At 36.7% G+C, this 24,155-nt stretch overlaps 2 long non-coding RNA genes across 2 annotated transcripts; both read left to right on the top strand.

Moving 5' to 3' along the window:
- The first annotated feature begins 68 nt into the window (after positions 1 to 68).
- Positions 69 to 9,085, top strand: LOC122018219. The gene is made up of 3 exons (XR_006121698.1): positions 69 to 79; positions 7,482 to 7,486; positions 8,796 to 9,085. It is a non-coding gene; the product is annotated as an uncharacterized LOC122018219 (long non-coding RNA).
- Positions 9,086 to 11,522: 2,437 nt separating this feature from the next.
- LOC121989093 lies at positions 11,523 to 21,913 on the top strand. Its single transcript, XR_006114170.1, has 3 exons — positions 11,523 to 11,821; positions 21,528 to 21,621; positions 21,702 to 21,913. It is a non-coding gene; the product is annotated as an uncharacterized LOC121989093 (long non-coding RNA).
- The last annotated feature ends 2,242 nt before the right edge of the window (positions 21,914 to 24,155 follow it).

Below are 24,155 nucleotides of genomic sequence, written 5' to 3'. Positions count from 1 at the left end.
GGAGCTCCATTGTATGAGAGCAGAGTAGATTCTTGGATGAATTTTGTATGGTTCAAGAAATGAATCATTCATATTTATGGTTGAATTATGATCATGATTAAATTGTAATTAATTATGATCATTTTTTAAATTTATCATTCTCACTAAATTATAATTTAATTCAGAGCAGATAGTCAAAGGTCGCCCGGAGGATATCAGTGGTGGATAAGTGACCAGGTTATTGGACGCCGAGCGAGGGTCTCCTCTGGGCGGCCTCCGACCACTCGCTCCGAATCAAACTATAATCTGGTGGAGACGGTGAACCTAAAAAAAAATCACAATAAATTATGATCAAATTTCGATCATGATCCGATCGTAAATATAAATGATCCATTCTTTAGACAAAAAAAATTGTCCAAGAAATCTGAGCTCCCATTGTATTGTGATGTGGATAGTCATAATGTGGATAATTTGAAGAAGCTCCCCCCATTTTCGAAGAAGCAGCTCCATATTTTTATTTAATATTAAAATAATTTTTTTCTTTCAAGTTTTATTTAAAAATATATATTGTTAAAAAGTTGATGAGAGATTTTTATTTTAATAACATGATTCTAAAGGAGTTGGTGCAAAGTGTTTTTTTTGTTTGTTTTTTTTTTTTGGGTTAAAGTGAAGAGGTATATAAGATTTGTTTATTTTTAACGTGGTATGAATATGGTGTTCGTCCTAGTGCAATCGATAAAATAGGAGTGAATTATTTTAAATGAAAAACGTACCCTTTTTTAAAGATTTCGACTTTTAAATTAGACAAATATTTAAATAAAGAAAAAAAATACTTAAAACAAAATATGAGACTATGGGAATTATTTGATTTGTAATAGGAGAAGTTATTAATCTCTATATGTCGACTCCTTCTTCGACATAAGTAGGAGGTAGAGAAGTCTTGTATAAGACGTTGACAACTCAGATAAATAAAGAACATAATGAAAATTCAATTACCGTAAGTGTTGTCTTTAAATGAAAAAGATTAGGACTTTATTTATAGTTCACTGGTCGAAAATAGTCGTTTGTTGATATAGCAACTTCTGGCACCTTGACTCTCTCCGAGCGCCCCTAACTATGCGTCTTATTTGCTCGCAATGGCTACGTAACAGTACGAAGATAAAATTTTATCACAATCCAGCGCTTGGACCCAATCGAGATGCCTGGAGTGATGCTGACATGGACTAAAAATTAATTCGTACCAAAGGGTGTATGATCGGCACCCTGGTGGCGAGAGTGCTCGGACCAGCTCCGGGTGCTCGGACAGGTTAACTCAGAGCTGACTTTTGTTCGATCTTCCGCTTCGATCGCTTGGGTGATTTTTCGACCATCTAAAATTGAGCTCACCCAAATCCAATTCCGGCCTTCTCTCCTTGAGCAGTCTTCGACTCTTCCAGTCTGATTTCTCGTCCCTCAGAAACGACTCGTGCTTCCTTTCCATCTGCCAACATATTTTTCCACAGCACCTTGTCCCTCAGAAACGACCCGTGCTTCATTCCCATCTGCCAACATACTTTTCCACAGCACCTCGTCCCTCAGAAACGACGCGTGCTTCCTTCCCATCTGCCAACATACTTTTCCACAGTACCTCGTCCCTCGAACGCACCGAGCTCGTCGACTCTCTTCCCGTGACATCCTTCTCATTAGTTGTATTTTTTTGCTTGACTTCTTGTGTTTATAAGCTCATGCATACTTAGACACGAGGATTAAAAATAATAAGAGTTAACCTAGTTGGCAACATCAAAACTAATTCGAAATACTTACGTATGACAACGAAGGATCTCTCTAAGAGCTCCAATGACTATCGATGTCCTCAAAGTATTTCTAATGATTAGAATTCTACAATAGTTTTTTTTTTTTTTTATGATCTCGATATGATATATCGTACCACATTAATATTTTAAAAATTTATTGAAACTATCTCTAATAGTAAAGCTCTATGTAATTTTTTATGATCAAATTGATAATATATAATTATATAGCTATATCCATATTACATTAATTTTAAGATAAAAAAAACAACTTCAAAATTTTATTATTATTCTTGAACTATAAACTTTAAATTTTACCCCATAATAATTCGAACTGTTTTGTTAACTTTTTATTTCACGTACCTTTTAAAAGTCTTGATGTCCCAGTTCCGTCCTTAAAAAAAACTTCAATTTTATTAACGGTCCCCGATCCGAGCGGTAGAGTTGCCAGCTCATATACAACGGCGATTGCGGATTTTGATTTGTCGGATTGCTGACTCATCATCGTATAGTTTGTGGGCCCCATTTCATGGCAAATTAATCATTTAAAACGCTCAGACCTCTTTTTCTTCAATTTTCCTTTTATATATATATTAAAAATGAATAATATTAATAATAAATATACTTAGTGTCAGATTACCCAAAAAAAATATCTGAGCAATTATTCATTTAACTTTTAAAAACGTCTAAATTAAATGGTTGGACGTCAAAATTGTTTGCGTAAAAGATTAGAAAATAAAACATATAAAGGCAAATAATGATTTTATATATGTGGAACAAGACAAGTCTTTAATAATCTACTAAGTAGTTTTAAAACGCTACCTTTAAGCGATTTCCATGTAGCCCCTCCACGTGGTTTTTTTTAAAAGGATTTTATGTTCATGGGCCACTGCTAATTAATATATTTAATGAGATATTAGAGGTAATTCGTTTGGGAGAATTGCGAAGGGTCTTCACTAATTTAATTATTTTGAATGAGTGTTAATCATGATGATTTTTTATTAAATCACATTCATATTAATTTGTTTTATTAAATTATTTTTAAAAATCATATTATTTAAAAAAAATAAACTTGTTTATATCTAAATCATAAGAAAAAACTATTTTGTAATTTGTACTAGTATTTTACCTGTGCGATGTACTCAACTGTTAAAATCTGTAAGTAGGAGCATTTGAATAAATAATTAAAATACAAATAAACTAAATTGATTAGAGATTCTACTATTTAAAAAAATTATAAATTTTGAAAAACTTCCTTAAATACAAGATTTTGTTGATGAACTTTTCTGATTGCTATCACTATCACATATTAAAATTTGTAGACCCCTAGAATTCGTAACTTTGGACAATGACATGCAGCTAACCATGCTACTGATTAAAAAAATTGCATTTGAAAGTTCTTTCAAGATTGTTTGAGTTGATGATGTTAAAGTAGTACGGATTGAATTTGGGGTCTTGAATTTGGGTTTTATAGATATATATATACAATATCCATTTTAAGTTATTGCCGATTACAAACCCATATATAATGATTAAATATTAAAATGAAATTGAATAATTGAAATTATATATTATGAAATTTTATAATTTCATCCAAATTCCCATAATACTATCTTCTTGGTAACATGGAAAATATTTGAAACACGAACTTCACCCATAAAATTGTTTTGCTCGACACATTTGAAGAAAGATAATGTATGTTCCGTGTGACCGATAAGAGGGATGAATTATCCTAAAAAAAATAACAATATCCTTCTCGAAACTTACAGGTTTGATTAAGACAAACACTTTAATACAATAAACTAAATATATTAAAATAATCGAGACAAAAATATCCACTTAGTTTGCAACTAAGGAGTTTGCTAATCTAAGACAAATAAAGCTCAACTAATCAATTCTTTCTTCAACATAAGTCGGAGGCGGAAAAGCCTCATACAGAATGTTGGACGCACAGACAAATGAAGAACGGAATGAAAGCAATCGAGTGCATAAAGTGTTGTGTTAACGAAGAAGGCCAGAACTTTATTTATAGTCCACTAGTCAAAACTAACCGTTTGCTGACGTGACACTGTCCAGGCGCCCTAGCGAGGCAACCTCTATCTACACACAACGGCAAGAAGATAGACTTTTTCATCTCCGGGCGCCCGACCCGAAGCTGACATGGACCCAAAAGTTGGTCCGTAGCAACGAGGCACCCTAGTGGTCCGAGCGCTTGGATGGTCTAGGCGCCTGGACCGGTCAGCTTCGTGCTGACCATCCGATGCCTTCTCTGATCGCTGGCTTCGTCTCCGGTCGCTTGGGTGATACTTCGGCCTTCCAGAGTTGAGCTCGCCCGAGCTCAACTCCAGCCTTCTTAAGCAGGTTTCCTCTCCAATTTCTCGTCCTTCGAACGTCACGCACGTTCTTCTTGTCCACCGGTGTTCTCTTCCGCAGCACCTCGTCGCTTAGATACACTGAACCCATCAATTCTCTTCCCGTGTCATTCTCGCTAACTGCATCTTCCGCTTAGGCACAGGACATCAAATATAACATGACCTAACTTAACCCAGTTGATCACATCAAATCTTACCTTGGGTACTTACTGTTGGTGCAACCTTAGGTCAAGGTTGACCTGGTTGACCCGACTCGAGTTGACCTGACTCGAGTTGTATTTTGATGTTTGACGAGAACATGATGGGAGATTGTTGGTGCAACCTTAGGTCAAGGTTGACCTGGTTGACCAGACTCGAGTTGACTTGACTCGAGTTGTATTTTGATGTTTGACGAATACAAGCTTGGGAGATTGTGGGTGCAACCCATGGTCAAGGTTGACCTGGTTGACCCGAGGTGAGTTGACCTGACTCGGAAAAGTCCAAGCAGGGAGCTTGGCACGGGAAAAGTCCAAGCAGGGAGCTTGGCATGTGAAAAGTCCAAGCAGGGAGTTTGGCACGGGAAAAGTCCAAGTATGGAGACTTGGCACGGAGAAGTCCAAGTATGGAAGCTTGGCACATGGGAAATCGGAGAGGGCTCGGTAGCTCGTTCTCCGAATTGTGGTCAGAGAGGGCTCGGGAGCTCGTTCTCTGGACCGGATGGAAGTCGGAGAGGGCTCGGTAGCTCGTTCTCCGAACTGTGGTCAGAGAGGGCTCGGTAGCTCGTTCTCTAGACCGGATGTGGAAAAGTCCTGGTGAGTGAATCCAGGCAGTTGGGAAGTCCTGGTGAGTGAAGTCAGGCAGTTCGGGAAGTCCTGGTGAGTGAAGCCAGGCAGTCGGAAAGTCATGGTGAGTGAAGCCAGGCAGACGGAAAGTCTTGGTGAGTGAAGCCGGACAGTTGGAAAGTCCTGGTGAGTGAAGCCGGGCAGATTGGAAATCCTGGTGAGTGAAGCCAGGTGAAAACCCTAGTGAGTAAAGCTAGGTGAAAGTCCTGGTGAGTGAAGCCGGGCAAGGGAAAATCCAGATGGATCAAGGGTGATCGGACATCTGGTGTTGAGAAGGTCAAGTAGGTCAAGGGAGTGACCGGATACTTGACACGAAGAGAAAAGTCCAAGTGGGTCAAAGGGATTGACCGGACACTTGGTGGGGAGACTTAGCAGGTCAAGGGAGTGACCGGATGCTAAGCATGATGTACCAACAGGTCAAGGTTGACCGGATGTTGGTTTGGAAGGCTTGGGACTTGGTTTGGGCGAAAACCAAGCTCTAGATCGATTAGTGGATCGATCCAGTGATACACTGGGTATCTGGATCGGTCTGGTGACCGATCAGTAACCACACAGTGAGCTTCTGTGTGTTATCTGATCGGACTGAAGACCGATCAGTGATCGATCAGTAGCATACAGTGAAGTTCCTGATCGGTCTGCAGACCGATCAGGAGACGATCAGAAGGAGACGATCAGAAGGAGGGAAAGGCCCTGATCGATCATGGGACCGATCAGGGAAGGACCTGATCGGTCACCATGACCGATCAGGACCCTTGTGGACCGATCAGGATGAAGCCTGATCGGTCCACATCATAGCCGTTGCGTAGCAACGGCTAGTTTCTGTTGTGTCTTCTTCGCAGGTTATAAAAGGGGTTGAGGAGCTACTGTTCTTTCTTCCTTCTTCTTCTTCCTTCTCGAGCTGCTGTTCTTCTTCACTGCTGTAATCTGAGCTTTGCTGAGCTCGCTTCTACTTGAAGCTTCGTGTGAGCTTCATCGGCTGGGTTCCTGCTGTTGTAGGCGTCGTTTGAAGCTGCTGCTTCATCCAGTTGACAAGAAGGCAAGCTAGGGTTATTACATTTTTGTATTGTACTTAGTTTCTTGCTGTATTCTTGTACTCCTGTTTATCTTGCTGTTGCAAGACATTGTGGCGAGGTTTCTCCACCCAGAAGGAGTGGTTATTAGCCGGATTTCCGGGGACTCATCCACCGACGGATTGATAGGCTTCGTCCACCTTACGGACACGCCGAGGAGTAGGAGTTTCATCTCCGAACCTCGTTACATCGACGCTTATTGAGGTTTGATTTCTTGTCTTCGTTTCTTGTTTTTATTTCCGCTGCGCTAACCTGGTTTGTAGAAAGAAACGAGAAGATTTGGGGTCGGCTATTCACACCCCCCCTCTCTAGCCGCGACCATCGATCCTAACACTTACAATGTCTCATTTTTTAATGTGCATCCACCATAAGTTAAGTTAGGGTAATAAAAAGAAAAGTAAAATTTGATTTTGCAATTTACTACAAAGATTTTGCAATAAGTAAAGAATTTGCAAAATAATGACAAAAAAATTATTATTGTTCCTCCCCTAGACTTAATCTAATATTCTTCCCTTTGATCGTATTAAAAATAGGGATAAAATTTATAAAGTTTACACAAATAGTGACAAACACTTACAAAATTTATGGAAATTATTTTTTGAAAATCTAAATTTTCAAAATTTAAAAACCAATTCTTATGAAAATAATTTTATAATTATTTTAAATTCTTGAAAAATTCTAAAAAAAAAAATCAATGTTAAACATACTTATCCAAAATAGGGATAAAATTTTCATGAATAGACAGAATTTATATAAGTAGTAATAAATTATTTTATATAGAGAGATGTATTTACAAAGAAAAATACTTAATAAATAGATTTTGAGCTCTAAAATTCTTATAATTGTTTATAAGTATGTGAAATAGAAAGTATTTCTGAAAATTATAAAATAAAAAATTGAATGCTTAAAAAAAATTTATATTAAAAATTAGTATTTTGATAAAAAAAAATTGTAGAAAATTAAATAACAGTAAAAAAAAATTTGATAAAAATTTCTTTGATAGAGAAGACGATTTATCATAAAAAATAAATTTTTAAAAAATTAGATCTATAAAATAATTTTAATTTCAAAAATACAAATTTTGTTGAAAAATTTATAAAAAATAATACTGCGGTAAAAAAATTTTAAAATTTTTTCTACAGATAACTAATAATTTTTTTCACAAAAAAAATAATATCTAATTAATTTTGGAGAGAAAGGGTATGCAACAATTTATTTGAAAAATTAGATAATTTTAAGCATGTAAATAAAATATTAAGGCAAATTAAAATTTAACACATGTATCAAAATTTAACATAAGCATGATTTTGAAACCTAATATAAGTTTCTACCTACTGAATTAATCAGATATTTACTAGGAATAAATTTTATTATAATTTTTCTAATTTGATCTTTGTGATATTTAAAATATCAATTAAGCATTCATTGATATTTTAAATTTCTTTCTAGAGTAGGTAAAAAATTTAAGCATGAAATCATGAATTATCTTTTTCTAATAATTCTATTTTATCTTTTAATTTTATATTTTCAGATATTAATTTCTCAAATTATTCTTTTAGGTATATGTTGTCTATTTTGTTTTCTAAGTCAATATTAACTCTTTTCAAGGAGGTAACCTTGGTTTGTAATTTGCCTAGAGATTTACTTAGCATTTAATACACTCAAATAATTGATCAGGAGAAAGTTGATATACCTTACTCACCATGTAAGTTTTGTTGTCCAATGCTCCCCTTTTGTCACTGTTGTCTTGTAAACACTCCCCTTTTCATCGATGCTCATCTTGAACAAGCTTTCTTTGTCTTCAGGTAGGTATTTGACTATAAATGTTGTTCCCTCAATTTCCTCCGTCTCGGATTTTTTTGACGACGACTTGGTGTCCATCGAAGAGTTGAATTTGGTTTCTTTTAGTTCTTTATGGAGCTTTAAGATCTTTTCCCAAAATTCTTTTGTACTCTTGTAGTTGTCGATTTTGTCGAGTTCCTTAGCAGACAAAATGCTCATAAGGTGAAACTCAACCTTACCATTAGCCATAAAATTATTGCGCTACTTTTCAATCCATCAATGCTCCTCTAGTTCTTTTCCTTCTTCTCTTTTAGACATATCAAAACCATACTTAATCGTTAGTAAAATATTGAAATTGATTTTAAAGTATATCTCCATTTGATGTTTCAAAACACAAACTTCCCCTCGAACATTGATGGATAGATGCTAGCTCTAGCCATTTCTTATGCTTCGATCGACAATTAGTCATTCTGAAACGTCCTCGCTCTGATACCAATTATAGGTCCCGTGCGGCCGACAAGAGAAGGGTGAATTGCCCTAAAAAAATAACAATACCCTTCTCGAAACTTACAGCTTTGATTAAGACACACTTTAATAAAATAAACTAAAATACATAAAATCAGTATGAGACAAAAATATTTACTTAGTTTGCAACTGGGGAGGTTACTAATCTAAGGCAAATGAAACTTAACTAATCAATTACTTTTTCAACACAAGTCGGAGCCTCGTAGATAACGTTGAACACATAGACAAATGAAGAACATAGTGAAAGAAGTTGAATACAGAAAGTGTTGTGTTAATGAAGAAGACTAGGGATTTATTTATAGTCCATTAGTCGAAACTAGCCGTTTGATGACGTGGTGCAGTTCGAGCATCCGAACCCTCTCTGGGCGCCCCAGCGAGGCAACCTCTATCCCCACGCAATGGTTACACAACGGCAAGAAGATAGACTTTTTCATCTCCGGGTGCCTGGACTGTTAGAAATGGGGATAGTGGGGAACGTGGCCCATGTTCCCCACTACACATAATGGAAATGTCCATTATGCCCCTAGGGTATTTCCCTATATAAAGGGGGTCCGTCCAAGGCTCAGGGAGTGTGAAATCGCGAGCGTGTGACGAGAGTAAAAGGAGTACATCCAAGGCGACGGGATTTGGTTTGTGGAATTGCGGAGGGCTTTCCGATCCTGTGATCGCTCTTCCGATAGCGAGCTTCGTCATTGTCGATTGCAGATCTGCGGGAGATCGCTGTAAGTTTTTACCGCATTTAATTAATTCGTCTATCATGCATTTAGAACAATATATTCTACATGGACCATGTCTTTACTAGTGCTAACACAGCCCCAAAAGTCGATCTGCAACGATGAGGCGCCCTCCGGGGCACTGTGGTGGTTCGGGCACCCAGATCGGTAAGTTTCGTGCTGATCATCCGACACCTTCTCCGATCGCTGGCTTCGTCTCCAGTTGCTTGGGTGATGCTCTGACATTCCATAGTTGAGCTCACCTGAATCCAACTTCGACCTTCTCCTCGAGTAGCATTCTGCTTTGGCTTCTCGTCTCTCAGACGTTGTACACATCTTTCTCGTCCATCGATGTACTCTTTCGCAGTATCTTATCCCTCGAATGTACCGAACCCATCTATTCTCTTCTCGTACCATCATTATTGCTAGCTGCGTCGTCCGCTCGATTTCTTGTGTTTCTAACCTCCTAGACACTTATACACAAGACATCAAATATAACATGACATAACTTAATGCGATTGATCACGTCAAAACTTACTCAGGGTACTTATAGATAATAACCAGTTCTTCACCTATTTGTTTCAAGTATATCATAATGTCATTGACAAAGTCTCCCTACAAAATACATGATAAACTATTGTTCCTAAAATAATAAAATATCAAATTATTAAAATATATTAAATAATAAAATCAAAAACAAAGTTAAACATATTTACTTTGAATCTCCTAAAATAAAATCAAGAAACTTTGTAAGACCATAATCAAATTCTTTATTTTGTGATAAGTCTCGTTGAACCATTTGGCCAATGGCATCTTGAAAACAAAAACAGTAAGTTATAAGAAAAAATATTAGATCAATTAATCATGAAATACAAAAAAAAAATAATATAAAAAATATGGTCTCATCAATAAATATTTAGTCACAAATAAATATATATTATTTTGTTTACACGTATTTGTAAAGGAATAATTAATGATATATCTATTTTAATAATAAAAATTTTAAAAATTTCTATAATCAAACATTAATATTTTAATAATTAAATATTTAAAACTTTCTATAATTAAACATGAATAATTTTTACTAATCAAACATTTAAAAGCAAAATATAATCAAACATTAATCACATATCCTAAGAAATTTTAACAGACAACTGGTCTATTTATAGAAACTGAATTAAGTCACCAATAAATATTTATTTTATTGACAATAATTTTAGAAAAAAAAATATTAATTAATGAAATATTTATTTTTAATAATCAAATAAAATTAGAGTCACAAATAAATATTTACTTTATTGACATAAATTTAAAATGAAAGTATTATTTTTAATAATCAAATATTTAAAATTTTCTATAAAATTTATACTTGCCCATCATCTATCTAACCAGTATGGGTGCGGGACCATTAATCAATGAGAAAATAATTTAGAAATAAAATTTATTTTAAAATTTTAAGAGATAATTAAGTAATTATTAAGAATGAATTAAATGACTATTTAATTAAAAAATAATTATTAATTAATGAATGAAATAATGCATAAGCCGACAGCGTAACTCTTAAGGGGTTTTTTTTTTCAAACTTTTGAAAAAGAAAGTTTTCCATATCTTAATTCTCTTATCAAGAGAATAAGCTAATCAATAAATGATAATAATAAAACGATGACAATGCTATTGAATTGTTACATCTACAACTCAAACGTGGCATTCTAAACTAAATCTTAATTCTCTTTTGAGTGGGGCTTTGAACGGTCGCAATCGTATTTAACTAAATCTTCTTAATCGATCTTCATAATTTGACAAACGTGGCACTCATGGTGGATCGATCGCTTTTTAGACTTTAGAAAGGAATCCGGGGGCGTTTTGTCTTGTAAGAGGCTAAGAGTTCACAAACAATAGGTATTTTCTATTTTTGCTATACTTTTTTAGGTATTCTTTGGACGCTTTCTCTCTATTTATACGCTATATGTGTTTGTTAGTGTTAACGATGATCGTTCAAAGTGAATCATGCATGTGTAAATCTACCAAACAAACCGACCAAGTAAATAAATAGAGTTGAGAATGACTCGCACTAGTTGATAATAATAAAAATAAAAAATAAAAATGAGATAAATTAGGTTGAGATTAGGCGAGGTATCCAGGAGTTTGTTAAAGTCGGTCAAGTTTGAAATATTTAACACTCCGCATTATATTTAAATAAAAATTGATCTAATTAGAATATTAACTGATTTTTACAATCCTAATTTAATACAAGAAAATAAAAAGGTCAAAATAGGCCACGGGCTTGGATTTAGTAAACACACACTTAAGAACTTTATTGTTGCGCGGGCCCCCAGTGATTTCGCGGTCGATGGGCCAACTCGACGCGGTCCATTTAATGCCCGTAAGAGGACTCCTTGATAGGCCTCGTTCGAGGTTCCACAGGAGCCGTTAAATTACGATCGGACGGGTCGTTGTTTTTCTTCTTCCATAGCGTACGTCTTCGTTTCCTGTAAAAATGGAGAGAGCACAATAAAATGGCATACGACGATTTTGACTGTTTCAGTTAGGAAAGCATGATTCGATCAGTCGCGAGGGATTGATCTGCTCTTGGTTCCGATAGGGAATCGATCTTCTTCTCCTTTGAGGTGGAGGATTGGGGAGTGTAATCCCTTCTACGCTCTAGAATTTGTGAGAGTCGTGCTGCGCGGCCGCGGCTGGCTTTCATTTCTCGTTGTTTTCGGGAGGAAAAGGAATGGCGACTATCGCGGAGCTGGAGGACATTTATCAGTAAGATTTATCTTTGTTTTGTAACCCTAATGTAGATTTGATGGATTTGCTTCTCTTCTGTTTATGGTGTATTACTTTTTGAAGTAGGGAGGACATTGGACATCAATTAAGGGAAATTATGATTACCATCAATATATAGAGTTGATTTGTTTGCAGAACTGTGTCGATTTTTTGTTGGGGAAAAAATATGGGAAAAGAAATGCACTTTAAGTGAAAGAGGAGAAAAAAATAAAAAAAAGATAGTCCGGTGAACGAAACTCCCACGCTATGTGGGGTCCTAGGGAAGAGGAGAATAAGAAAAAAATGTGAACTCAACTTGCTTTCATTCATTGAAAAAGTTATATATTTATAGGCTTATTGGATAACCACTAATCTCGAATACATTGAAATCTAGGTCATTTTATTTTTTATCACGAACACTCATTTTTATCAACAATTATCACCTCATCTATTCTATCTCTATCCATAATATTCTATCAACAATTGTCACTTCGTCTATTCTATCTCTATCCACTAACTCCATGATATTCTATCTTTATCCATTAACTCTATAATATTATATCTCTATCAATAACATTAAGTTTAATTTCCAACACCCCCCTCTTAAACTTGATTTTGTGACTCCAAGCAAATATCACATCTTGATGAAGTGTTTAAATTTGAGTGGCTTGATAAAAATATAAGCAACTTGATCTTGAGACTTTATGTATTCCACATTTCCACTTGCACCACTTTTCTTGTAATGCGCTCTCTGATATAGTGATAGCGCATATCGATGTGCTTGCTTCTATCATGGAAAATTGGATTCTTTGCTAGTGCTATTGCAGACTTATTATCAACTTGAATATTGGTTGCCTCTTTTTGTGGTAAACTTAGCTCATTCAATAAATTTCTGAGCCAAATATCATGACAAACACATAAGGTTGCAGTCACATACTAAGCTTCACAAGTAAAAAGTGTGACAATAGGTTATTTCTTCAACATCCAAGTGAAAACGGTATCTCCCATAAAAAATACAAATTCTGTAGTGTTCTTTCTATCATCCATATCTCCACCCCAATCACTGTCGCTATATCCTTCAAGTTTGAAATGGTTAGATGTTGAATAAAGCAATAAAAAATCTATCATACCTTTGATATAGCGCAAAATTCTTTTAGCGTTCTTAAGGTGGGTGGTAGTTGGAGCTTCCATGTAGCTGCTAACAAGTTCAACAAAATAAAGGATATCAGGCCTTGTGCATGTCAAGTATCATAAGCTTCCAACCAAGTTCTTGAAAATGGTGGATCAACTTTTTCTCCTTCATCATGCTTTGATAACTTAACTCCACATCCTATTGGGGTATTTATGGGCTTACTGTTATCCATCATGAGTTTCTTTAATATCTCTCTTACATAACCTGCTTGTGAGATGAAGATTCCATCTTCCTTTTGTTTCACTTCGATGCCCAGATAGCATGTCATGAGCCCAATAGCAATCATCTCAAACTCCTTAGTCATCACTTCTTTGAATTCTCCAAACATACTTGGATTGCTTCCCGTAAAGATCAAATCATTGACATGTAAATAGACAATCAAAACATCTTTATCCTTATTTTGAATGTATAATGTATGTTCATAAGGACATTTAATGAAGCCTTTCTCTTGCCAGTACTTGTCTATCCGGTTATTCCATGCCCTTGGTGCTTGTTTTAGCCTGTAGAGAGTCTTCTTCAATTTTAGAACTCTATCTTCTTGTCCTTTAATTTCATAACCTGATGACTGTTGAATATAGACTTCTTCTTCAAGAATTCCATTTAAGAAAAGAAGATTTTATATTCATTTAATGTATTCTCCATTTATTTTGGGTTGCTAAAGAAATGATTAATCTGACAGTTTTTAATCGAGCAACGGGAGTGAATACCTCATCATAGTCAATGTTAGATCTTTGACTGTAGTCTTTTGCCACCAATCTTGTTTTATATCTTTCAAATTCTCCTTTGGCATTCTTCTTTATTTTGTGCACCCACTTCACATCAATCGCCTTATGTCCTTCAGGAAGTGGAGTTAACTCCATGTACCATTCTTCTCGATTGCATTGATTTCTCCATCCATCGCATCTTTCCACTTTTTGCTCTTTATAGCTTCTTGGAAATCCATATACTCGCAATCGGCAAAGAGACAAAATAGAGTAATATTATCTTGATTTTCAGTTTCCTCATAAAGGTCACATAAGCTTTTAAAGCGTGGTACTATTTCATTTGAATTTTCACTTGAAGTTGATGCAGATAAATTTCCTTGAGTACTTGATGTTGATGTTACTAGTGGAGTAGTAGGCTCCTTTCTTGTTTTCGCCACCCTTGGTTGCTCCATATTTTCTTCTTCAAAGTATAGGAAGAAGTTGTAATCTTCATTTTGAAATTTTTAATTCCACTCTCCTCCTTCATCAAATACGATATCTCGGCTGATGATTGTCTTTCTAATATCTAGATTGTATAGTTTATACCCTTTTGAGTTAGTATTATAGTCAATAAAAATGAACTTCTTACTTTTATCATCCAATTTACTTCTTGCTTCGTTAGGCACATGAACGTAGGCACATAAATGTGAGCTATACACCCAAAAACTTTTAGATGAGAAATCCCCCAAAGTTCTTTTGATAGCCTCTTGCTTTTGAGAATTCTCCTCGCCATGTCAAAGATGGTTCGATTCTTTCTTTCTGCCACTCCATTTTGTTGAGCAGATCTTGAAACTATCAAGGGTCGTCATATTCCATTGGCTTCACAAAATTCTTAAAATTCATTTAAGATAAATTCTCCTCCTCGATCAGAACACATAGCTTTGATCTCGAGAGCGCTCTCCTTTTCTACAGTAGCTTTAAATTTCTCGAATATGCTGAAGACCTCCGATTTTTGCTTCAAGAAATATACCCAAGTTTTATGAGAAAAGTCATCTATGAAAAGAATAAAATAATTACTCTTACCAAGTGAACTTGGCTTTATCGGACCGTAAACATCCATATGTATAAGTTCAAGTTGCTTCTGGGCTCTTGAACTTGACTCCTTTGGAAAACCTGTTCTAAATTGCTTCCAAATGGACATGCTTCACATAATTAGTCAGGATGTTTGATGCAAGGTAGTTTTTGTTGGACCGCTGGGGCCGGCTAGAAGGGGGTTGAATAGCCTGCAAAATTAAAAAGACAACCCTTCTTGACTTTTCAACAGAATAACACTTGGATAAAATAATTGAACAAATAAAACAGAAAAGAAAGAGGCGGGATTTACTTGGTTACAACCGGGGAGGTTGTTAATCCAAGAAAAGTGTTGCACTAACTATCTCTTTCAGGCGGAGAAGCCTCTTACAGCAATGAAGCGCACAGAGAAAGAAGCTAAACTCTAAATGAAAGCTTACAAGTGTTGGAAATCAATTGCTTGAGTTGTTGAAAAGCTTCTGGATCAAAGCTGTATTTATAGCTTTGGTCGGGGCGCCCCGAAGGGGTTCCGGGCGCCTAGGGGGATAAAACTTTATCCCCAACGCAACGGATCGCGCTTGATGCGATCCGGTCAAAAATCAACCTCCGGGCGCCCGGAATGGTTCGGGGCGCCCGGACGGTCGGGGCGCCCGGAATGGATCCGGGCGCCCGGACTGCTAAGTCAACCAAGTTGACTTTCTGGTCCAGGCCTTCCGCTCCGGTGCTGCTCCCCTCGGTCCGGGTCTTCTGCTCCGGTTCCGCTTGTTTGGGTGATCTCTGCCATTCGGAATAGGGTTCACCCGAACCCAACTTCCGGTCTTCTCGAGCAGGCTTCTGCTCCGGCTTCTCGTCCCTCAGAATCGTCGCGTGCTTCTTTCTCGTCCGTCAGCGTACTCATCCGCAGTCTTCGTCCCTTGGTCGCACTCCGTGTCGACCTTCTCGCTAGCTGCGTCTTTTGCTCTTCGAGCAGTCTTCCGCTCCGGCGTCTCTTCATTCGGAACCACCGCACGCTTCCTTCTCGTTCGTCGGTGTACTATTCCGCAGCGCTTCGTCCCTTGGACGCACTGTGTGTCATCCTTCTCGCTAGCTGCGTCTTCCGCTCGACTACCTGTGCTCCTAAGCTACTGCACACTTAGACACAAGGTTAAAACACACATGACCTAACTTAACTTGTTGATCACACCAAAACAACCTTGAGGTTCCAACAATCTCCCCCTTTTTGATGTGAGCAACCCAAGTTAAGCTAGGGTATATAGACATAAAAATAAATTAACTAATTTTGTAATAAAATGTAAAAAGATATAAAATTTAAATTTTGGTCTACCTCCCCCTAGACTTATATTTTTCCTTCTCCCCCTTTGATCACATAAAAAAATGAGGTTCCAAGAAAAAAATCTAAGGGTTAAAATTTAGAAAATGTTGAAAATTATTTCAATGAATTTTTGAAGATATTTCTAAGTGAATGAAAATTTAAATAAAATTTCTAAGTAAAAAAGATATTTAGCAAAAATTTTTCTGAGTCTTTGCAAGCAAAAATTATTTTTGAGAATTTTCTAAAACAAATTGAGTAACTCTTTAAAGCATTATTCAATTTCAAATTAATGTTTTTTCAGTTAGTCAATTAAACTTTTTATTTTAATACTTGGCTTCCAGGCAGTGGCGATGCACTAGACCTTCTTAGTTATTGGAGCAACAACCACTTTCTTAGACAAAGCCGCATACAGAAATTAAAAGTTCAATTTTCTCGCTTAAAGTGCTAAATCTAAGTTTTTAATTTAGATCAAATTCTCTAATAATTTTTTTTCATTGTGATATTTAAATTTCCACTTTAGTTTATCATAATTTCTCAAATCACAATTTTTTAAATTTGAAGCAAAAAATATTGAACATGCAGAAAATTGTATCATTTCCTTTATCATATTATTTTCTATTGTTAATTTGTCGAAATTCTTTAATCGACAAGCTGTTGCATAAGTTTCCTTTAACCCACTATTTTTAAATAATTTTTTGGGTTTTAATTCTCAAAATCATGTCGATAAAATAATTTATGATTTGCAAAAATCTGTTGACCATATATTTTCTAATTCGAAAAAAATCTTTTGACAATTTTTTAATCGAATCAAACAATAGGTCAGGAGGTGGAGACCATACCTGACTTACCTTGTCGGCTGTTGATTCTCCCCCTGTTGAGCTGCTTTCTCCCGACGTTGCTCCCCCTTCATCAATGCTCTCGATGCTTATTGAGGAAGAGTTGATTGCATCTTCTAGTAGATACTCGGCGTTGAGTGTTGTTCCGACAATTTCCTCCGTCTCGGATTCTTCTGAAGGTGGTTTGGTGTCCATCGAGGAGTTGGATTCGACTTCAAGTGGTTCTTCGTAGAGCTTCAAGAACTTTTCCCAAAGTTCTTTTGCGCTTTTGTATTTTCCGACTCTGTCGAGATCTTGGGCAGGTAATACGCTCAAAAGACAAGACTCACCCTTACCATTTGTTATAAATTCATCATGCTGCTCGTCAGTCCATTGATGTTCCTCAAGTTCTTCTCCATCTTTGCTTTTGGGCACTTCAAAATCATATTTCATAATTAATAAAATACTAAAATCAGTTTTAAAATAAACCTGCATTCGTTGCTTCCAAAAAGCGAACTCCTCCTCGAAAGTTGGTGGATAGATGTTAGCTCCAGCCATTTCGTTGCTTCAGTCAGCAGTTAGTCCTCTTGAGGCATACTCGGCTCTGATACCACTTGTTGGACCGTTGTGGCCGGCTAGAAGGGGGTTGAATAGCCTGCAAAATTATAAAGACAACCCTTCTCGACTTTTCAACAGAATAATACTTGCATAAAATAATTGAACAAATAAAATAGAAAAGAAAGAGGCACACAGGGATTTACTTGGTTACAACCAGGGAGGTTGTTAATCCAAGGAAAGTGTCGCACTAACTATCTCCTTCAGACAGAAAAGCCTCTTACAACAATGAAGCGCACAGAGAAAGAAGCTAAACTCTAAATGAAAGCTTACAAGTGTTGGAAATGAATTGCTTGAGTTGTTGAAAAGCTTCTGGACCAAGGCTGTATTTATAGCCTTGGTCGGAGCGCCCCGAAGGGGTTCCGGGCGCCTGGGGGGATAAAACTTTATTCCCAACGCAACGGATCGCGCTTGACGTGATCCGGTCAAAAATCAACCTCCGGGAGCCCAAAATGGTTCCGGGCGCTCAGACGGTCGGGGCGCCGGGAATGGATCCGAGCCTTCTGCTCTGGTGCTACTCGCCTCGGTCCGGGTCTTCTGCTCCGGCTCCGCTTGCTTGGGTGATCTCTGCCATCCGGAATAGGGCTCACCTGAACCCAACTTCCGATCTTCTCGAGCAGGCTTCCGCTCCAGCTTCTCGTCCCTCGGAATCGTCGCGTGCTTCCTTCTCGTCCGCCAGCGTACTCATCCGCACTCTTCGTCCCTCGGTTGCACCCTATGCCGATCTTCTCGCTAGCTACGTCTCTTGCTCTCCGAGCAGTCTTCCGCTCCTGCTTCTCGTCCCTCGGAACCATCGCACGCTTTCTTTTCGTCCGTCGGTGTACTCTTCCGCAGCGCCTCATCTCTCGGACGCACCGCATGTCGTCCTTCTCGCTAGCTGTGTCTTCCGCTCGAATACCTGTGCTCCTAAGCTCCTGCACACTTAGACACAAGGTTAAAAACACACAGGACCTAACTTAACTTGTTGATCACACCAAAACAACCCTGGGGTTCCAATAGTTTTTTCACCATCTCTTTATTTGAAAGCAATTCTAGTCCTTTAAAATTGAGATGCTCAAATCGAAGATGTCATAGGCAAGTGGTGCCTTTATAACAAGCTTTGAAACAATTGACAACATCATTTTGAATATTAAGCAAGAACATTTTATTTCTTGACATAGTTACCTTAGCAATTAAGTAACCAATATCATCTTTCAAGATGAGCATATTATCTTTTAGATAAATATGATATCTTTTTTCTAAGAGTTGTCCTAAGCTCAAAATGTTGCTCTTCATATTTGACACAAAAGAAAACATTCGAAATATGTTCATGTATCCCATTCTTCAAATGAATAAGAATGTTATCTTTGTCTTTCACATCGATCTTTGATTCATCTCCAAAGGATACATTATCGTCAATTGATTTATCAAGCTCTATGAACATGCTTCTTTTTCCATACATATGATTGCTTATGCCAGTGTCAGAGATACCACATTGTATCTTCGCCTCTTTCATTATCTTTATATGCTAGCAGTAGGGTGTCATTTTCTTCTTCTTTCTTTTCTTCCATATAGTTTGCTCTTTTATATACTTTATTCTTAAACGATCTACATTTTTTAGCATAATGCTCAAATTTGTCACAATTGTAGCACTTAACTTGAGATTTATCGTACCTCGAATTTGTGTATCCTCTTCCACGTCCTCTTGTTGAATGTTCTCCTCTTTCATTGTTATTGTTGAAAACCCATCCTTGTTCATTAGCACGACCTCGTTCATATCCACGGCCTCTTCCACGTTGACTTCTATTGCTAAAGAAGCTTTCATCCTTCTTAGTTGGCTGAAGGGAAGTCTTAAGGAGTTGTTGAGTAATCTTTGTATTAATTTTCCTCTTTTCTTCATGGGCTTGTAAAGAACCCAAGAGTTGTTCTATCATCATGACTTGTAAATCCTTGGCCTCTTCGATGATGGTTGTAATACTATAAAATTTTGAATCTAATAATCGAAGAATTTTCTCAATGATAGTTACTTCTTCTAGTTTCTCACCATTTCTCTTTAGTTGATTGGAAATGGTAGAGACTCTATAAAAATAATTAAATACCAACTCACCTTCCTTCATACGAAGAGCATCAAATTGACTTCGTAATGTCTGAAGTCATACCTTTTTCACCTTTTCTTCTCCTTGATACAAGACTTGGAGTTTTTCCCATGCTTGCTTGGCTGAAGTAGCACTTGAGATTTTCTCAAGACCATCCTCATCTAAAGCTTGATAAATGACGAAGAGAGCCTTCATGTCTCTCTTTCTTAAATCTCTCAGACTCTCTTTTTCAGTAGGAGATATCGTCGAGTCATCACGAGGCTCATCGTAGCCTTTCTCCATAACCTATCCTGTCCGAAAGCATGAAGCTGGAAAGCTGGGAGGTGGTGGCTTCGCTGACCGGATGTGGACTTCGCTCCGCTCTGCAAAACAAACGACATCAGTGCTGGGCCAGGGAAGGGGTTCCAGCGTTGGTCCTCCGATGCTCAAGTCAGTCACCGGAATGTGGAGAAAAGTGGAGCAACAATAGCAACCGTAGAACTCATGAATAACGCGTACCTCCGTCAGTTAAGGACCCCCTTTTATATAGAGCCCCGGTGGTCAGCGTGCACGCTTCTCGAGGCATGGGCACGCTCTCCCATGTATCCCATGAAAGAGCCTTGTCAGGAAAGTACCTTTGACACCATACCATAACAAGGCATGCATATCCCTGACGCGATAGTAGAAGCTTCTGCCGTATGATCCGCTTGTCGATCATGTCTTATGTTAGCGGCATTATCTTCCAAAAGGATGTTGAGAGATATTACAATGGTCCCGTTGCTTGGCCGAGCGGGGTAGTCGCTTGACCGGGACTTCGCTCCGTCGATAGCCAGGTCCCGCTGCTTGGCCGAGCGGAGTAGCCACTCGGCCAGGACTCCTCCGCTCTGTTGGTCTCTGTGGTTCTTCTATGCGGTGATCTAGTAACATATCTTCCCCCGTTCAGACCGGCTATGCAATCTCCCTCGGCGTCCTGCTGCTCCGTATTGAGCATTGGCTGTCTTGCGTATCATCTCGATTCGGACTGGGGGTCTGCTCAGACCCCTCTCCTGCAGGTCGGGGCCTGACCGCCCGACAGACCATTGCAATGATCCTTTGTTTGACCCTTTGATACTCGGGTGTTGACCACCTTGACTTTGACCTCCACCCTGGCAGTTGACCCTATGCAAGGTAGGCCTCCCTCCATCGCCGCATCACCTCCCAAACATCATGAGCTCCAAAAAGCGCTTTCATCTTGACGCTCCAATTATCATAATTACTCGTCTTGAGTACTGGAACTTGGAAGGGAGTCATACCTTCATTAGTCATAGCTCTGATATCACTTTGTTAGAAAAAAATATGAGAAAAGAAATTCACTTTAGGTGGAAGAGGAGAATAAGAAAAAATATGAACTCAACTTTCATTCATTGAAAAAGTTACATATTTATAGGCTTATTGGATAACCACTAATATCAAATACATTGAATCTAGACCATTTTATTTTTTATCACGAACACTTATTCTTTTCAACAATTATTACCTCATCTATTCTATCTCTATCCATAATATTCTATCAACATTTGTCACCACATCTATTCCTATCCACTAACTCTATGATATTTATTTCTATTAATAAAATTAAGTTTATTTTCTAACATCTTTATGTTGTTGGTGCCTATTTCATGTCGACAATTATCCTTTTTTACCATCCATTGGACCTTGTGGAAGCCTATATTATTCATCATGTAGAATTCATTTTAGCTTTCTTTTGTATTTATAATTTCCATAAGTCTCCTACTTTTAGTATCCTTGCACCATAAATCCTAATCGATTCAACGTATCTTCTTGTCATCGGATAAGATTGAAAACTGAAACTTTAATCTACAAGTCTTTTTAGCTTCATTGGTACTTACTACATAAGTAACAGTAAATTTCTATGGTGGATCATGTTCCCTCACATGACAACTACTTCTGGTGGAGCAAATCAGAATCACGCTGATGAAAGTACTCTGTCAAGGAGTTAAACTTCAGTATTATCCTCCTGAGGTTACTAAGCAGCTCGATAATAAGAAGCAAACCATGGTCAGTTAATTGAACCCTTGATTTTGGCTTTATTCTCTAATTCCATTTTTTTTTACTGTGTAACATCCACTTGATTGCAGATCAAGGAGCTCAACTCATATATGTGGCGCTGAGAAAAAACAAGTTTCAAGTTGTTTTAGTAAATCTTTCTGCTGTAGTTTATTTATTTATTTATTTGATGTCAAATAGCTCGGAGAATCAATCATGAACTAGAACATGATTTTATGACTTCTAGTTGATCAATACTTGTGAAAAGTGAAGTTTTTCTAAATTAGTGCATATGGTTTACTAAGCTTTGGTTCTAGATTGCCTTGAGCAATCCAGGAAGTTGATATTTTCTCTTTCTTGAACTAACAAAATCCTTTTGAGCTAAGTTTCTTCACAAATTTTGCCATCAAAAGCACATGATGCCTTCAGTAAAATTGCATTGCAAATGGTTCATATATTTGATAAAGTTCTGATGAAAATGTGCGGAGCATACAAGTGATATTTCTCTCTAAAATATTGAAGAATTGTTTTAAAGCAAAATCTACACATCAGCTGCTTTTGATCTCTCGCATCTTATTGTGAAGGTATATAATAATTTCTTGCAGCAGTTATAGTTTGTTATTTTCTCTCTTTTGAGGGTTCCCCTTATAGTCTTTTGCTATATAATCAAGATATTCAATTCTTGCAATCCAATTAATTCTAGAGGTAGACAACCTTATTTTATGGAAGTTTCTCACCGCCTATCAAATAAATCTGAGAACACATATATCCATAGCCTGACGGCCAGTGTTACTAAGTAGTTCAAGCATCATATATAGGAGGAGTTCGAGAATACCTAGCATGAGAATAGAACCCGTGCTGTTTGGGTTATTTGCCTTGTTGCTTACCATAGCACCGTGCCTCGGGGCTAGTACATGTACTTTCACTAGTATTGAAGAGGTTGCTTTGATATCTTACTTATCATGTCTGAGAAGTCGGAGAGCCTAATGATCTATTTATTTGAAGGAGTGGACGATGGAGGGAGGAAATAAATCTAGGAGTATGGGAAGAGAATGGAAAGGGAGAAAAATCTCTTTCTCTACGTGTTTGTTTCCCTTGATTAAATAAGATGAGTACATGCGATACAATTTTTATAATTGAAAAAGGGTATATGCATTAGATATATTAATTTTGTGAGTTAAAAATTATACATGCATCATTTTTTTTAATATATAATTTAATTTTGTGAATAAAAATGATATTTGCGTCATTTTTTTTCATCCGTTGCTTCCCGTATGTATTGTATTTTTCTCCTCTTAAAATTTTAATAAAACAAATGATAGAAATATTTTCATCATGAAAACTTTTCCTTTAGCATGTGTCACAATTTGTTTTACACCAATTCATTTTTACTTTGTACATGTAAATATCATGTCAAAATTCCCTCAAGATTCCTCATAGTTTGTCTACCTTTATTCGTCCATAAACCTGGAACACGATCGAACTCCTACTGCGTGTGCAGGCCTCTCCCCTTCTATTCTTAACTAATTTATGTGGTTTACTTGCGGAATTAACCAGCGTTTCACAACCGAAACTGTCCAACAATTATCCATTAATTTTTTTTTATTAATTCGTGAAATTGAAATTCGATTCTTATATGTTTAAAAATGAATATACCTACCAGCACTATTGTTTTAAGACACTGGCATTAATTATGGCTTTTGGAAGGCATCTCGAGAGCAACCCCTCTCGAGAGGGGTTGCTCTGAACTCCCTCCTCGTTTCGGCTTCCGCTGTGTTTTGTTGCGTCTCTCTCTGTAAACGTACCGTCAGCTATGTCGCTATATTCCTAGGTGACCGTGTATCTGCTATTGTATCTGTTACCATAATGGATAAAGATCTTGTGCCATTTTAACTACGACGGTAAATGAATCGAATTAGTTTATGAGTTTTTCAAGTCAGTTTAAAAAATACTTGATTCATATTTAGATTTATCGAATTCGAATTTAAATTGAACATATTTGATTTTTTTAAATTGAATTTGAATTTAAATTATATTATTCGATAATCCGTGTAATGCACGCGAGCTTTAATATTTTATTAATATAATATATTAAATAAATAAATTTCGAACATTTCGAGTATCTATTTTCAACAATAATTTAAATAATTCGTTAATATGTTTAAATCTTTCGAGCCGAACTTGAACCTAAATCTTAAATCGAACCGAACTTAAACATAAAATTTTAAATTTTTCTAGCTCGAACTCAAATATAATTATTTTGAACTATAAATTTGTTAACATGTTTTTTAACTTATAAATCTTCAATTACCTCATGTTTCAATTTTAAGATCTTTAAATATTAATAATTATTATTTTCGTTTGACAATATAATATTCAAGGTCAAACTAGTCATCCTTGAGTTTACTTGCCCACATTATCAAAGTTTATATATTCACATAGTTTTCTTTAGCAGGCTCATATTTTATTACAAAATTTAATTAATTTATTCACTGCTAAGTTGAGTGGAAAATACTTTGCCCATAATAAATATTTTTTAGAAAAAT

Source organism: Zingiber officinale, chromosome 1B, assembly GCF_018446385.1.
Source record: "Zingiber officinale cultivar Zhangliang chromosome 1B, Zo_v1.1, whole genome shotgun sequence".
NCBI lineage: Eukaryota > Viridiplantae > Streptophyta > Magnoliopsida > Zingiberales > Zingiberaceae > Zingiber > Zingiber officinale.
The sequence above is the reverse complement of the archived record's forward strand: the minus strand, read 5'-3'. Positions and strand labels throughout refer to the sequence as shown.